Below are 13,597 nucleotides of genomic sequence, written 5' to 3'. Positions count from 1 at the left end.
CTGGGCCAGAGGCTTACCTGCATCTTGTGAGGCTGACGCAGCGTGCGTGGGGGATGTGGCCAACGAGCGGGACATGACTGAGCATGTGAGCGGGGTGGGGATGTCAGAGAAACAGGCGAGACACCCTTCCAGCCGGGCCGCCTGTGAGCACAGCGGCCGGCACCTGCCCTGGGCAGACACGAGGGCCTGTCCACCCCAGTGCCCCAGCCACACCCATCTTTCTACTGAGTTTCGACCCACCCCCTCCCTCCAGACCCTCCCCATTTTCTGGTCACTGATCTCTGTGCTCTTTCACCTGTAATCCCAAAGCCAATTCTGTGAACCTAAGAAAGCAATGGGGAAATCTTGGATCCCTACAGAGAGCAAATTTGGCTCTTAAATGCCTACGATTCTGCCCAGACTTGGAGGCTGTAGTTGGCAAAAATTTCCTGGCGATGATGAGGTTTAAATACAATTATATCAGACATCAAAGTCAGCCGCCCCAAGCCAGCCTGCCATCCGGCAATGTACGCACCCAGCCCATCAACGTTTATTAAGTGTCTCTGTGTACCAGCCAGGCTCTGGATGTTGGGAGCACACTGGTGACCAGGAGAGTTTTCTCAAAGAGCTAGCTCCCAAAAAGAAGAGACAACCCCGCAAACAAGAAATTAAGGCTTCATTGTGACGTTGCCATCCCAGAAATCCTCCTTCAGGGGCGCCACAAGGGAACATGGCATTGGCAACCTTCTGGACGGCAGCCCTGAAGGTCTGAAAAGGAGGAACCCACAGATACGTCCCAGAGAACAAAAGGTTCGTCAGTACCTCCACGGGCCAGGTAGAGACTATTTGTATGAGCACTTCCTCCTCGTAAATTTTAATTGTCCCCCATGCTTTTTCCAAGCCTCTACTTCCACGTCGATCATTGGAAATTCTTAAAACTGTTCCTGAAAAGGACGGAGGTCTTCACCTGTTGCCAGGCGGAGTAGAGAAAGTTGTTTCCCAGGGAGGTGTCCAGGTCAGCTGTGCCCAGCAGAACTTCCTGTTATGATGGAAATACTTGCTGGTGGGTGCAGTAGCCACTGGTCACGTGGGGCTATTATAAGCCCTTGAAATGTAGCTAATCTTTCATTCCATTTCATTGGAATTAATTTTAAAATAGCCACACATGGCTACTGGCTATTGTATTAGAAAGCGCAGGGCAGGGCATCCAGGAAGCAGCTTCATCAGACCTGCATCCACCCTGTTTCCTTGGGCACACTCTCTCCAGGAGTGCTTCACGCCCTGGTGCTCTGTCTCCTGCAGGGATGCGGGCACCCCACTGCAGGTGTGGCGGCGACATCTCTGGCCACACACTCAGGCGCACAGGAAATGGCCATTTCCTTATTTTCTTTAAGGCAAATCAAACCGGACTGGCAGCTCCCTTTTTGCCAGCTCTGGGGGAAGTTCAGTCTCAGTCCTGAGCCGGCACCTGTGTCACACCAAGGCTCCAGCGGTGGGCTACGGGGCAGCCAAGCACTGGGTAACCCAAGCATCCTTCCAGGCAGGGGACACTGCCTGGACACCAGGACCCTCTGGAGAGGGCGGGCTGAGGATACTGCAGGCGCTCCTCCTCCTTGAGACATAGGGGCAAGGGTCCTGGCTGCTATTAGAATCCTAAATTCTGCCCTCACCCCAGACAGAGAGATCTTCCCCCTCCACCTTCTAGCTTCTCTCCCCTTCCAGTATTCTTGGCCAGAATCAAAACTTTACTTGCTTCAGGTGTTACCAAAACAAAAACCAGCAGGGCCTGTGCCTTGCTTTGAGCCCGGTAACCCCAATGCTGGGTCAAGAAGGCTCAAAATGGCCAGGGTTTTTCCCCTAGAATCCTACTGACAAAACTTAAAAAGAACCCCACTATTTAATATTGCAATAAATTATACTTCCTCATAAAACTGTACCACCCTGCACTGCATGGAGAAAAAAGTGAGAGGCTAGGTAAAGACATTCACAGCAAAGGGAACAGCACGTGCAAAGGGACAGAGGTTGTTAAGCTCCGCGGCAACCAGATTCCAGCCGGGCAGCCTCAGAGTGGTTCATTTTAATGATGGTGGCTCACTGAGTGTCTCTCTGTTATGTGATTATTTCCACCAATCTTCACGACTTAGATGTCGTCACACTCATTTCAAAGATGAGGAAACTGAGGTTCCAAGAGGTCAGACGATTGGCCAAGGTCTCCCAGGATTTAAACCCAGGTCTCACAGACTAGAAGCTTCAGTTCCTACAGCCAGCCTGGGACAGATGATGTAAGTGAGGAGCAAGGAGGGAGGTGAGACAACAATTTTCCTTGGGAATGGGGTGTCCCAGAGATGAGAGGCCCAGCCCTCAGCCAGGGGATGCGTCAAGGGAGACAGCCTAAAATCTGAATCACCCGGGTGACTCCAGAAACCGCTGGCCCATCAGTGAGTGTGCCTACCTTCCCCAGCTTCTATTAATAATCAGCCACAGGAAGCCACCCATGGTTACTCACTTAATGATTAAACACATTATCACTCCTTCCCAGAGTGCAGCCCCACTGCACCGGAGCAGGCAGGGGTGACATCACCGGCAAAGCCCTCCCTCCCTTTGAGACGAGGTGGTGTGGGCTGGGATTGCAGGAAGACTGGATTCAGAGTCACAGGGCCTGGGACCTGGGGCCCGATGCCCTCTCTCTGATAGTCAGGTCCTCCGCCTACAGAGGGAAAGTGCTGGCTCCAAGCATCTCCCCACCAACATTACATAAACGAATGTTTGAACCTCTTGCATTTAGACGGCACTTGGTGGTTAAGGAAAAAAGAATGTGGGTTTGGGGGCCCTCCCGACCCAGTGGTTATGACCAAATTTGGGAGCCAGACCACCTGGCTTTGACTCCCAGTCTACTATGTGCTAGCTGGGCCATCTTGGGCAAATGAGTTAATCTTTTTCTGCCTTGTGTTTCCATGTATGAAGTAGAGATGACAAAAATGGTACCCAACATCTTGGAGATGTGGTGAAGATTATGATTGTTACATGCAAATCGTTTATAACAGTCACCGTTGCTTATGTGGTTAATAGATTAGCTACTCTCATTTGCCATGAGTCCTTGGCCCAGGACTTTTCCTGTCTGAGGCTCAGCTTCTCCATCTGCAAAATGGAGACATAACCCTTTCTTCGAGGTTATACTGCTAATTGCATGAGATGATGCCTGTAAAGACCCTGGTGTAGAATTGACATTTAGTCGTTGAAGGCCCCTTCCCCTCATTTTTTCCTTCTAAGAGCCCTCAGGTTAGACATGCTGAGTTTCCAACAAGGAGAGCCTTCTGGACAGTTATGAAGCAGTCTCTCCATAGGCCTGGCTGTAGGTGTGTAACAGAAATGGTACCACCATGGGAGAAGAGTGAGATTCTCCCAGAAAATTCCCAGGCTGAGATGTAATATTTCCCAGATGCCTTTTTTAACAGTGATGGTCATTCCACAGTCTGAACAGAGTTGCTGAGGTGCCAGGCCCTCCAGAGACCGTAGGTTCTTCGGAATCAGCCAGCCTGGTTAGTCTTCCCAGCTGTGGGTCCTTGGGCAAGTCACTGGCCCTCTCTGAGCCTCAGTTTCCTCGAGTGTAAAATGGAGGTTATAATACTTGCTTTGTAGGTTGTTGTAAAAACTAGAAATAAAATACATAGTGTCTAATGGAGTACCTGGTGTACAATAGGTGTTCAGTAAGTAGTCTCTAAAAAGAATAAAGTTCAATTTCTTTTCCACTTTGATGATTCTCTCACTTGCTAGTCCCTTGTCTGCTAAGGAGCAGTGAGGCTGGGGGGTGGGGCGTGGGGCGGTGGTGGCAGCCTGGTTCCCCCAGCTCCTTGTGAGCGGAGCCAAGGACTTTGGCCTAAAGTAATCATGCAGAGTTTGGCTTCAAGCCTGGGAGCTGAAAAATAGCTCCGGACGTGGGGTAAGAGAGAGGAGGGGTGAGACGGGATTTTTATTTCTACGTGGAGTAAGAGAGAGGAGGGTGAGATGGGATTTTTGTTTCTTAGGGATGAACACAGAGATGAGACAAACTCTTGAGACGACATGTCTTAATAACAGGACCTCTCACTTCTAATCCTGGGAGGCCAAGTATAAATACATAAAATAAATGACATCATTCAGCCTTGTAAGCAAAGACATGCAAATGCATTGAGACAACAAGGTGCCAGCTTTCACCTATCAGATGGGCAAACAGTCCCAGTGGCAGGGATGTGCCCACACACAAGGGGTGGAAAGCGACCTCACACTGTCTATTGGAAGGTGGTTTGCAACACTGTATCAAAAGCCTTAAAATATATATGTGTACAGCCCCCCCACACACACACATGCACCGGTGAGCCAAAAATTATCCGCACTCTGGCTGTAGAGTTTACAGAAGTTTTAATATAACCGGAGTGTGGATAATTTTTGACTCACCCGTGTGTGCGTGTGTGCGTGTGTGTGTGTGTGTGTTTAGATTTTGCTCTATAGCTTTATGCAAAGATGGGTTTGGGGAAGCATATAGAAGGATAGTCATTCCAGCAGAAAACTGGAAAGACCCAGAATGTCCGTCAATCTGGGACACGTTAAACGAAGTGTAGTCCATCTGTGAAATGAAACGACTACTATGTGTCACTAGGAAGGATCCTGTAGCCTCATGGATGGTGGTGGTTGACAGTGAGGGGACCATCCACGGGGTGGCCGTGTTCCCTGTCTTGTGCCCTGTGGGTGCCAAATTCTATGGGTGTTTATTTTATAATTATTCTAATGTACTGATGTACTGTGGGCAGATTTTTTTTTTAAATGCAGAGATGTTCATCATGTATGGCTTTGTAAAAAACAAAGCAGGTTATAAATACATATCTTTATATAAAAAATATAAAAATATAGTATGATAGAATTTTTAAACACTGTCATCAAAATAGCTATTTGCAATGAAATGTTACCATACAATTGTACACATGCATTTACCCACATACACCCATAGGAAAATGTCTGGAAGAACAAGCACTAAAATATTAAAAGAGATTATTTCTAGGTGGTGGTTTGTTTATTTTATTTTTCTGTAGTTTATTTCTTTGGTTGTATGCATGTATGTATTTAGCACTTATCTGAATTTTCTAATAGTTATACAGGGGGCATTTGTTTCTGAAACGTTTTTCATTTCTTATTATGGGAGTAACACCCATTCTACAGCATTCCCTGGCTCGTAACAGGTTCAGGAGTAAGCCAGGGCCCACTGCTGCTGGCGCTCACGTGCCGAAGTTTAGGTCAGCATCTACCTGAACAAACATGCATTTGGACTTGATATAAACAAGGGCTTTTTGCCTATTGTGGGTGGACTGGGTGACTCAGGTTCCACTCCCCACCCTTGTCCTGATGTGGCTCTGGGGCCTCTGTCCCCTGCTTCCCTGGAAGCCTGGAGGGACTTGGTAGCCACTTTTCCTCCTCTCTGGACAATTCCTGGCTGTCTTCCCCCTCAGAGACCATCTGCTCAGGTCACCAACTCCCCGTCCAACAACCATGCAGCCTGTGGGTCACCAGGGCCACCTTCTCAGGCCCGGGCCAAGAGTTGGACTGCCTTGTGGTATCGGCCCAGTCTGGGACTCAGCTTCCTCATTTGCAAAATGGGAAAAAAACACCTGCACTGCCCACAGAACAGGTGGCACTTCCCTCTCATAAGTCTGTGCTCTGTACCTGTAAAAAGAACACTAGGTACAAACCTGTCCCCCTGCTCAGGTGAACCTGGTTGAGTTTTAAGTAAAGGCTTGCTGGTTTTCCCACCACCTTTTCCCTCCCTTCTTTGCTTAGGAACAGAGCAGCTATGCCTTGTCCGCCTTGTACCTTGAAAATAACATAAATCCCCCTGCTCCAGCCCACTCTCCCCTGTACCTGCCCACGTCTGTCGTCTGGTTCCTCGCAGCTCACAGGGGAATGCTTGCACCATACTCCGTGACGCTCAGGGGCATATGCTGCTTGAATGCTTGCGTGGGGTGAAAATTTCAGTCTCTGTCCAGAAAAAGGCCCCTGCAGAATCAGGGCTTCACTGAACTGTGCTTAACGAGGCTCCCAGCAAAGGCTGAAGCAAAGAATCATTCAAGTTAAACTTCAGAAAGCACAGCGAGGGGTAAAAACAAGGCAGGAAACTTCCTTTCCTAATGTAATAACAGTGGGCTGAGCAGGATAATTTATTGACCAGGATGGAATTTACCACTAGGTCCTGGAAATGGGGAGGGGGGGCGGGGGCTGAGATTTAATTTAACACAAGAAATGCAAAGTCATGTGATATTCCTTCTCTAATCTGGCTGGGAAATAAATTTCACGGTTGCTACCAAAAATATCCTTTTGCATTTCTTGAACCTCGTCCCAGGTGATGGTGGGCGGGGAACTGTGTCCCAGGAGCCCCCGGGAGACCTATCAGGCTCCCGTCTAGAGCTTCTCTACCAACTAAGACAATCTAAAGTTTTGCCCAGAACATCAGCGAGCACCTGCAGCGATAAGGGAAATGCAGTCTTGGAGGCAAAAAGAGCAGATTAAAGTTTAGGAAATGGCAAAGAACCATTCTATCTCCTAAAGCTGGATGATTAATGGTTGTCTTACTGAACTCAGTTCGGCTGCCTGTGGCTTAAGAATCCAAAACTGAGAGATAAGTGTCGAGTAGAAGAAAAGATAGCTTTATGGAGGAAGTCTGCAATCCTGGGGAGAAGGTGGACTCATGTCCCCTCAACACCAACGCCCCACTTCCCAGGTTTTCCTCAGAGATTATACAGGGAAAAGAGGAAAGGGGCAACAGGCTAAGGAGGGAGTTGTGGGGTATGCGATCCGCTCGGGGACATTCTTCTGATTGGTTGGTGGTGAGGTAACCAGAATCAACATCATCAACCTTCCAGTTCCAACCTGTCTGGGGTCTACGTGCTTGTGGTCAGCAGATAGTTAACTTCTTCCACCTGGTGGGGGTGGCAGTATCTGCAAAACAGCTCAGAATAGTATCTATAGCCTTTGAGGAGGAACTAAAAGTCCTTGACTTTGTTTAATGGGTAAACTATTATTATTTTGTCTTGTTTGATTGCTTTCCTTTGCTTTTGCATTTTCTCATTTCTCCGATTCAACTTATTCCTTGGTTAAAGCCTTCCTACAGACAAGAAGCAGGTGGAGGAGAAGGGGCGGTGTCTGTCCTGGGACGGCCCCATAGGGTCCTACTCAGTTACCATGGTTTTAAGCTGACTGTATGTACATAAGTTCAAATCTTCTTCTGCCTTCTTTCCCTTCCTTCCTCCTTTCTCTTTCCTTCCGTTCAATTAGCAAATATGATTTAAGTGTTGCCCTTCCTGTGCAAGGTGGTGTGATCCCAAGACACAGAAGCTGCTGCCCCTTTTTGCAGGGAGCTCTGCCTGCAGAGGTACAGGCCAAGCACAGAGGATGAAGGAGCCAGAATGGCTGGGCAGGGCAGACAGGCGGGTTAGGCTGGAAATTGCAGTTGGAGGTGGTGGTGGAGACAGATGGTCAAGCCAGGAAAGTGGGTGGAGAGTGAAGGGTCAGCGACTTCAGGGTGAGTGGCTGCCAAACATACATGCAGGCTCCTCAAAGCTCCCATGATGTCTCAGAGAAAATGGGGGAAGTTTCTCAGGGCTCTGTCCTCCTCAGAGTTTAGGAGTTCTCTAACTGACCTAAAATTAACTGATCGCCTTCTGATTTAATCTAGAAAGGACCCATCTGAGAACAAAGCCGACATGGAGTAAAACTGACCTGGGAGATACCAAGAGCTAGAGAGAGATCTGGTGACACCGGGCCCTGGATTCAGCCATGCCTGAAGCTAGCATCCTCTGGATATGACTGCTACATGAGCACATAAGTATGCCCCACCCCCCGCCTTTTGTTGCTTAAGCCTTTTGAAATTATGTTTATGCCATATATACACTAAAGAGTTCTAACTAATGACAAGAAAGGAAAACACACAATGCTCTGGGGGCAGAAGGTGGGGAGGGCATGCTGATTTATACCTAGGCTATTGGCTGCCTGCTTCAAATATCCCTTTTTCAGGAGGGCTTTTCCAGAACCTCAAGAGTAGGTGAGATTTTGGGTCACACAGTCTTCTAAGACCCTGTGTTCTTAACATTTGTAACAATCCCAATTATGTAGTCATACCGTTTTCATCCCTTTATTGCTGGCATCTCACATAGTGCCTGATGGATTTTAAATGCTCAACAACTATGTATTGAACTTTTTTCTTTTTTTAAGTGAACCTAGCTGGAGAAGAACAAGAGAGGTTTCCTGGAGGAGCTGACGTTTGCTGCAGCCTTGGAGGATCGTGACCCCGTCAGGACGGGTGGGGTTGGGCTACAGTGACAAACACCCTCAGAATCCTAGTGGCACAGTGACAGGGTTTATTTCCTTCCCTCGTCACATGTCCATTTTGGTCAGCTGGGGACTCTGCTCCAAGCTTCCTCCTTCCAGGGCCCAGAGGATGGAGTTCCCACCACCTGGAGTCGTCGGTGTGGCTGGAATGAGAAGAGTGATCAGGACAGGAGTTGACTCACAGGCTGGCTGTTACAATCCCCATCTGGACACAAATCACTTCTGCTCCCCATTCATTGACAGGGCAAGTTGTATCCATGTGCCTAATTTCTGGGACAGAAAGTGGAAGAGCTGAAATGCAGGTGAACAATCTGGTGACATCTCAGCTCTCGGCATCTCCCAGATCAGTTCTGCTCCACGCTAGCTTTGTTCTCAGGCAGGTCCTTTCTAGATTAAATCAGTGTTTTCCCCAGCTGAGTGACAGCTCCAGAGAAGGGGTGTGAGAGGGCATTCTAGAAGGAGAAAAAACTTGGCCAAAGGTTCAGAGGTGAAGACGTGAGGGTCTATTCAAGGGAAAGTGGTGAGTAACCCTGTGATTAAAGGATGGAGAGAAAAGTCCAGACATGTCAGGGGACATCTCTGTTGCCACACTAGGGAGGGGCGGTGAACTTGGCAGGCGGCAAGAGCAATAGGAGGTTTAATTAGGCAGGACATATGATTTAGATTATTCAAGATGTCAGCCAATCATGGGATGAAGGGAATGGACAGGGTAGGTGATGGAAGTGGGGTGGCTGGTGGGAACCCGGGTAAAAATCACTGTGGTTTCACCCAGAAGCAGCTTCATCAGGTCTGCCCCGAGCAGGCCGGTAAGTAGGTCTCTTTGCAAATACACAAAAATATTTCTTAAATACATATTAACCATGTACTGGATTGAATCCTGTCGCCAACCCATGCCACCCCTCCCCCCCCAAACATTCATTTCCACCCCTCAGAATGTGACCACATTTGGAAATACAGTCTTTGTAGAGGTAATCAGTTAAGTTCAGATGAGGTCACATTGGATAAGGGTGGGCCCTTCAGACAATGTGTCTGGTGTCCTCCTAAGAAGAGGAGAGATACAGAGACAGAGACACAAGGAAAGAAGGCCACATGATGACAGAGGCACAGATCAGAGTGATGCACCTGTGGGCCAGGAAACACCAAAGACTGCTTGCAAGCACCAGGAGCTGGAAGAGGCAGAGAAGAGTCTACCCTGGAGGCTTCAGAGGGAGCACGGCCCTGCTGACACCGAGGTTTTGAACTTCCGGCCTCTGAAACTGTGAAACAATACATTTCTGTTATTGTAAGCAGCCCAGTTCGTGGTAATTTGTTACAGCATTCCTGACAAAGTATTGCAAACCAGGAACAAAGAGAAACTGATTTTTATGGGCCAAAAGTTGTATACCTCTTCATTTCTATTCAAAGTAAAAGATTCATTAGGTACCCTGAACATAGGCTAACACCTAACCTCCTTTGGAGTTGTTTTCCTTTTGTAGATTTTCCCTATTCCTTACAAGTGGATATTATATGTTGAGGATGCTATCAGAGGACTGGGAGAATATACACAGGTCTACGGATAGAGATCCTTCCACGTGGACTCCTGAAGCAAGGAGAGAGGTCCCTTCCCCCTGCAACAAAGTGCAAGCAAGGCTGCATGAAGTAGGGAGAGTTCAGGAATAAACACTTGCATTTGCTCACTTATTCGACCACTATTTACTGGATTTCTGTACGAATTGGGTACTTTGCAAGATGTCAGGAGAGGTGGGATGAGATGATGGTGGTGATGCTGGTGATGGTGGTGATGGTGGTGATGATGGTGATGATGGTGGTGAAGATGAAGATGAGGATGAAGATGATCATGGTGGCTTACATTCTATCAAGGGCTTTCTATGTGCCAGGCACTGTTGTAGGACTTTTCACAGGTCCTTTACATGTATTAACTCATATTTCTTACAACGACCCTAGAAGTTAACTCTATTATTACAAGTACATCTCCATGAGGAGGCGGAGGCTGGAAATTATAGAACTTGCCCAGGGGTGGAAAGCTGGTGAGCAGCAGAGATGAGATACAAATGATGTGCAAAGAGATGAAAATACTGGCTTCTGAGGAGGAGGGAGAAGTCAGAAAGTGGGGGATGTGGAGGCAGAGAAGGCTATTGTTTTTCCTAACAAGCTTTGTAGAATTATGAGGCCAGGGCTGACCCATGAGCAACTTGATAAATTAAATACTAAAAAGTTAAAGGAAGGGAGATGAGGAAGTGAAGACTATGTGGATGGGCATCTATTTAGAGAAGTTTGGGGAGGAAGAGGGAGAGGTTCAGGCTACAGTAACTGGAGGGGAACTTGGGGTAAGAGAGGATTGTTAGGATGGGTCATTGGCTGATGTACATGTGTACTTGTTGATTAGAATGACCCACAAGAGAGGCAGATATGGATTCTGGAGAAGCTTGAAGATGGTTGAGAGGAGCCCAATACTAGAGCTGGGGGATGCTGGCTTTTCAGGGACACTTTTTTATCTTAACAGGAGGGAAAAATATGGAACTGTGGCAGTGGTCTCATAAACCGCGGTCAGAAGGTCCGATGGCTCCCCTTACCCAGAGGAGATGCAGAGAGAGGCAGGGTAACTGCCCAAGGTACCACATGCCTGGGTGTTGAAATCAGGCATTCTTCCCCTGAACTCCAGCTTTCTCTTGGGTGTCTCTCAACCCTGGGTACCCATGAACTCCAAAAAAGAAGGCTGGGAATGAATGATGCCTATGGTCCTTTTAGTTAGAATAGTCTACAAAAAAAATTTTGGTGTTGCTAACTAGAAATTTCCAGGGACATTAGTCCAGAAAATCCAACCTCATTCTGTAATGGCTTTGCACCACATGTGCATTTACTAAGCCAGTCTAATTCTGTCGCTGACCAGCGAGAAAGAGAAATAAACAGTTCAATACAATTGCACCCACATTTGGCTCTGAGAGCTTCTGCTGTCTCAGCTGGCCTGGGCTGGGGGACAGGGAGGTGCAGGAAGCTCTCAGTTCCCTGGGGCCGCTCCAGAGGATTAGAGTCTTCTACCCTTATGCACACTCAGGGTTGCCCCCAAGTCAGTCCTTCCTACAGCAAAATGAAAGAAAACGGCTTCATCTGGTACTCAGTTCATCACAGAAACAACAGTGCACTGAAGGAGAAACTGGCTGTGTTGGACCCATGAGAGGGAGTCTGGGATCCAAAGGACATCTTCCTCAGAACTTTTCCAAGCTGATTTGGACTCTGCAATGATCTCCTTTTACCCTGGTTGGTGAGTGCCACTCCTCTCAGACAATTCTACTCCCCTGTTGCAAGTCTTCAGCTCTCCTCTCTCTGGTACCTTGTCTTCCCTGTTCCCTCACCTGTTCTCTGCTCACTGTCTTCCAGCAGGCTGGGGTTCTTGAGCGCAAGCCTAGCCTCCCATTGGGGAAATCTGGCTGCAGGTCTGGGCTGTTCTGTGTGCTCCGCCCCCAAGCCTTCCTCAAAGGGGAGGAAGTGGCTTCCCCTGGCAAAGTGCCCTTCTCCAGCCCACACACTGGGGCTCTTATTTGTAACTAAAGGAGTAGGCAGCCTACTTTACTTTTGAACTTGACCCTCTATATTTTCAGCAGGTAATAAACCAGAGGGGCTCAATAAATGTGTGTTCCAAGTCAAAATGGGGGAGGTAAGGGAGAATGGATGTATGTGAGCGGGGTAAAACAAAGCTGGCCTCCTGCTTTCTTTTACCCCTCCCAGACTGCGAGAACTGGGAGGGGCTTCAAACGACAGGGTGACTCTGGAGGAGGCAGACTTTTTTTCATTACCATGTCCCCAGTGCCTAGAACAGAGCCTGGACAGGGCAGGTACCCAGTGCATGAGCTCAGCTTAACCTTCTTGTGTGGATGGGGAAACTGAGCCTTGGGACCCCTGTGCTGTGAACCCCTGGGAAAGGACCTTGCCTTTTCAGTCCTTCTCCCAGCAGCTGAGGCCAGGACCTGGCTCACAACAGTGGCTCCCTAAATATTTGTGGAATGACAGAATAGGTAAATATCAGGGCCCACGCAGGCAAATGGGCTGCACAGAAGAGAGCCAGGCCCTCGCCTTGAGCAAAGCCTGGGCTGGCCGAGGAAAGTGGTGTACCACTGGCAGGCAGAGGGAGAGGGAGGGGCGCAGGTACCTGCTAACACAAGTCCCGGCAAGGGGCCTGGGGACAACGACAGGGTCTTTCTTCACCCATAAAATGATGTTCTCCCAGTGCAGTGATTCTCAACCGGGTTGCACATTAGAACCATCTGGGGAGCTCTTAAAAGACGCCTGTTCCGCAATCTCTGAGATTCTGATCAAACTGTCCTGGGGTGGAGCCCTGGCACGTACCTTCTAAAAAAAAAAAGTTCTGCTGGGCAATCTGACCTGCAGAGCGGGTTGAGAACACAGAGGCAAAAACCAGACGGCAGACAAGGCCGCTAAGCGTGGAAAGGGTGCTCAGTACAAGTTCTGGGAACCAGGCGAGGAAAGAATGAGCATCTTCCCTTCCAGCCAGGGGAGTAGGGGAGAAGGACTCCAGAGCAGCGGGAAAGGGCGGATGGGCTTAGAACTAGGGAGGCAGATAGGAAGGGGGAGCGGGCGTCCAGGCATTAGGATGGGCTGAGCAAGATGGACGTGATTAAATGGAAGCGTGGATTTCAGCAGAGAGCTGATGCAACAAGGAAGGCGCATGGAGTGAGAATCGCAGGGAGCGGGCCTTTGGGAAGCAGAGGTGGCGGCTGAATGGGGCTCGGGAGCTAAGACCTGGAGGAAGCCGGGGAGTCGCCCATAAGGGATGTCAGGGCGTGGCGCGAAAGGACTCGGAAGAAGAAACTCTGAGATGGAGATGGGGGCCACTCGGTCAACACAGATACACACGGAAGTCCACAGGCACACGCACGAGCGCGCACAGGCACACGCACCCGCGCACAAACGCACATCCCCGGTGCACACAAGGCCGCTGCACACGCCTAGGCCCCGGCCTTCCGGGCGACGGAAGGCACCGCAGAGCCGAACGGCCGCCGGGACGCGGAGGCCCCTCCCCGCCGCGCCCCTACTCGGGCTTGCGCAACAGGCGGCGGTTCCCGCGGGCGCCCGCCGCGCGCTGCCCCATCACGGCCAGGCGCGCCCAAGGGAGCGGGAGGAGCGCCCGGGAGGAAGGAGCGGCGAGGGGTGTGTCCCCCGCTGCGTGCTGGGCCCGGGGGGGCGGGGCGAGGCGCGGGGGGCGGGGCCGCAGCGCCCATAAAATCGCCCTCCTCCAGGGCATAAACAA

At 49.5% G+C, this 13,597-nt stretch overlaps 1 long non-coding RNA gene across 1 annotated transcript; it reads left to right on the top strand.

Moving 5' to 3' along the window:
- Positions 1-576: 576 nt before the first annotated feature.
- Positions 577-9,436, top strand: LOC130854500 (uncharacterized). The gene is made up of 3 exons (XR_009054033.1): positions 577-789; positions 7,679-7,828; positions 8,215-9,436. It is a non-coding gene; the product is annotated as an uncharacterized LOC130854500 (long non-coding RNA).
- Positions 9,437-13,597: the final 4,161 nt, after the last annotated feature.

Source organism: Hippopotamus amphibius, chromosome 5, assembly GCF_030028045.1.
Source record: "Hippopotamus amphibius kiboko isolate mHipAmp2 chromosome 5, mHipAmp2.hap2, whole genome shotgun sequence".
NCBI lineage: Eukaryota > Metazoa > Chordata > Mammalia > Artiodactyla > Hippopotamidae > Hippopotamus > Hippopotamus amphibius.
This window is presented reverse-complemented; position numbering and strand designations above follow the sequence as displayed.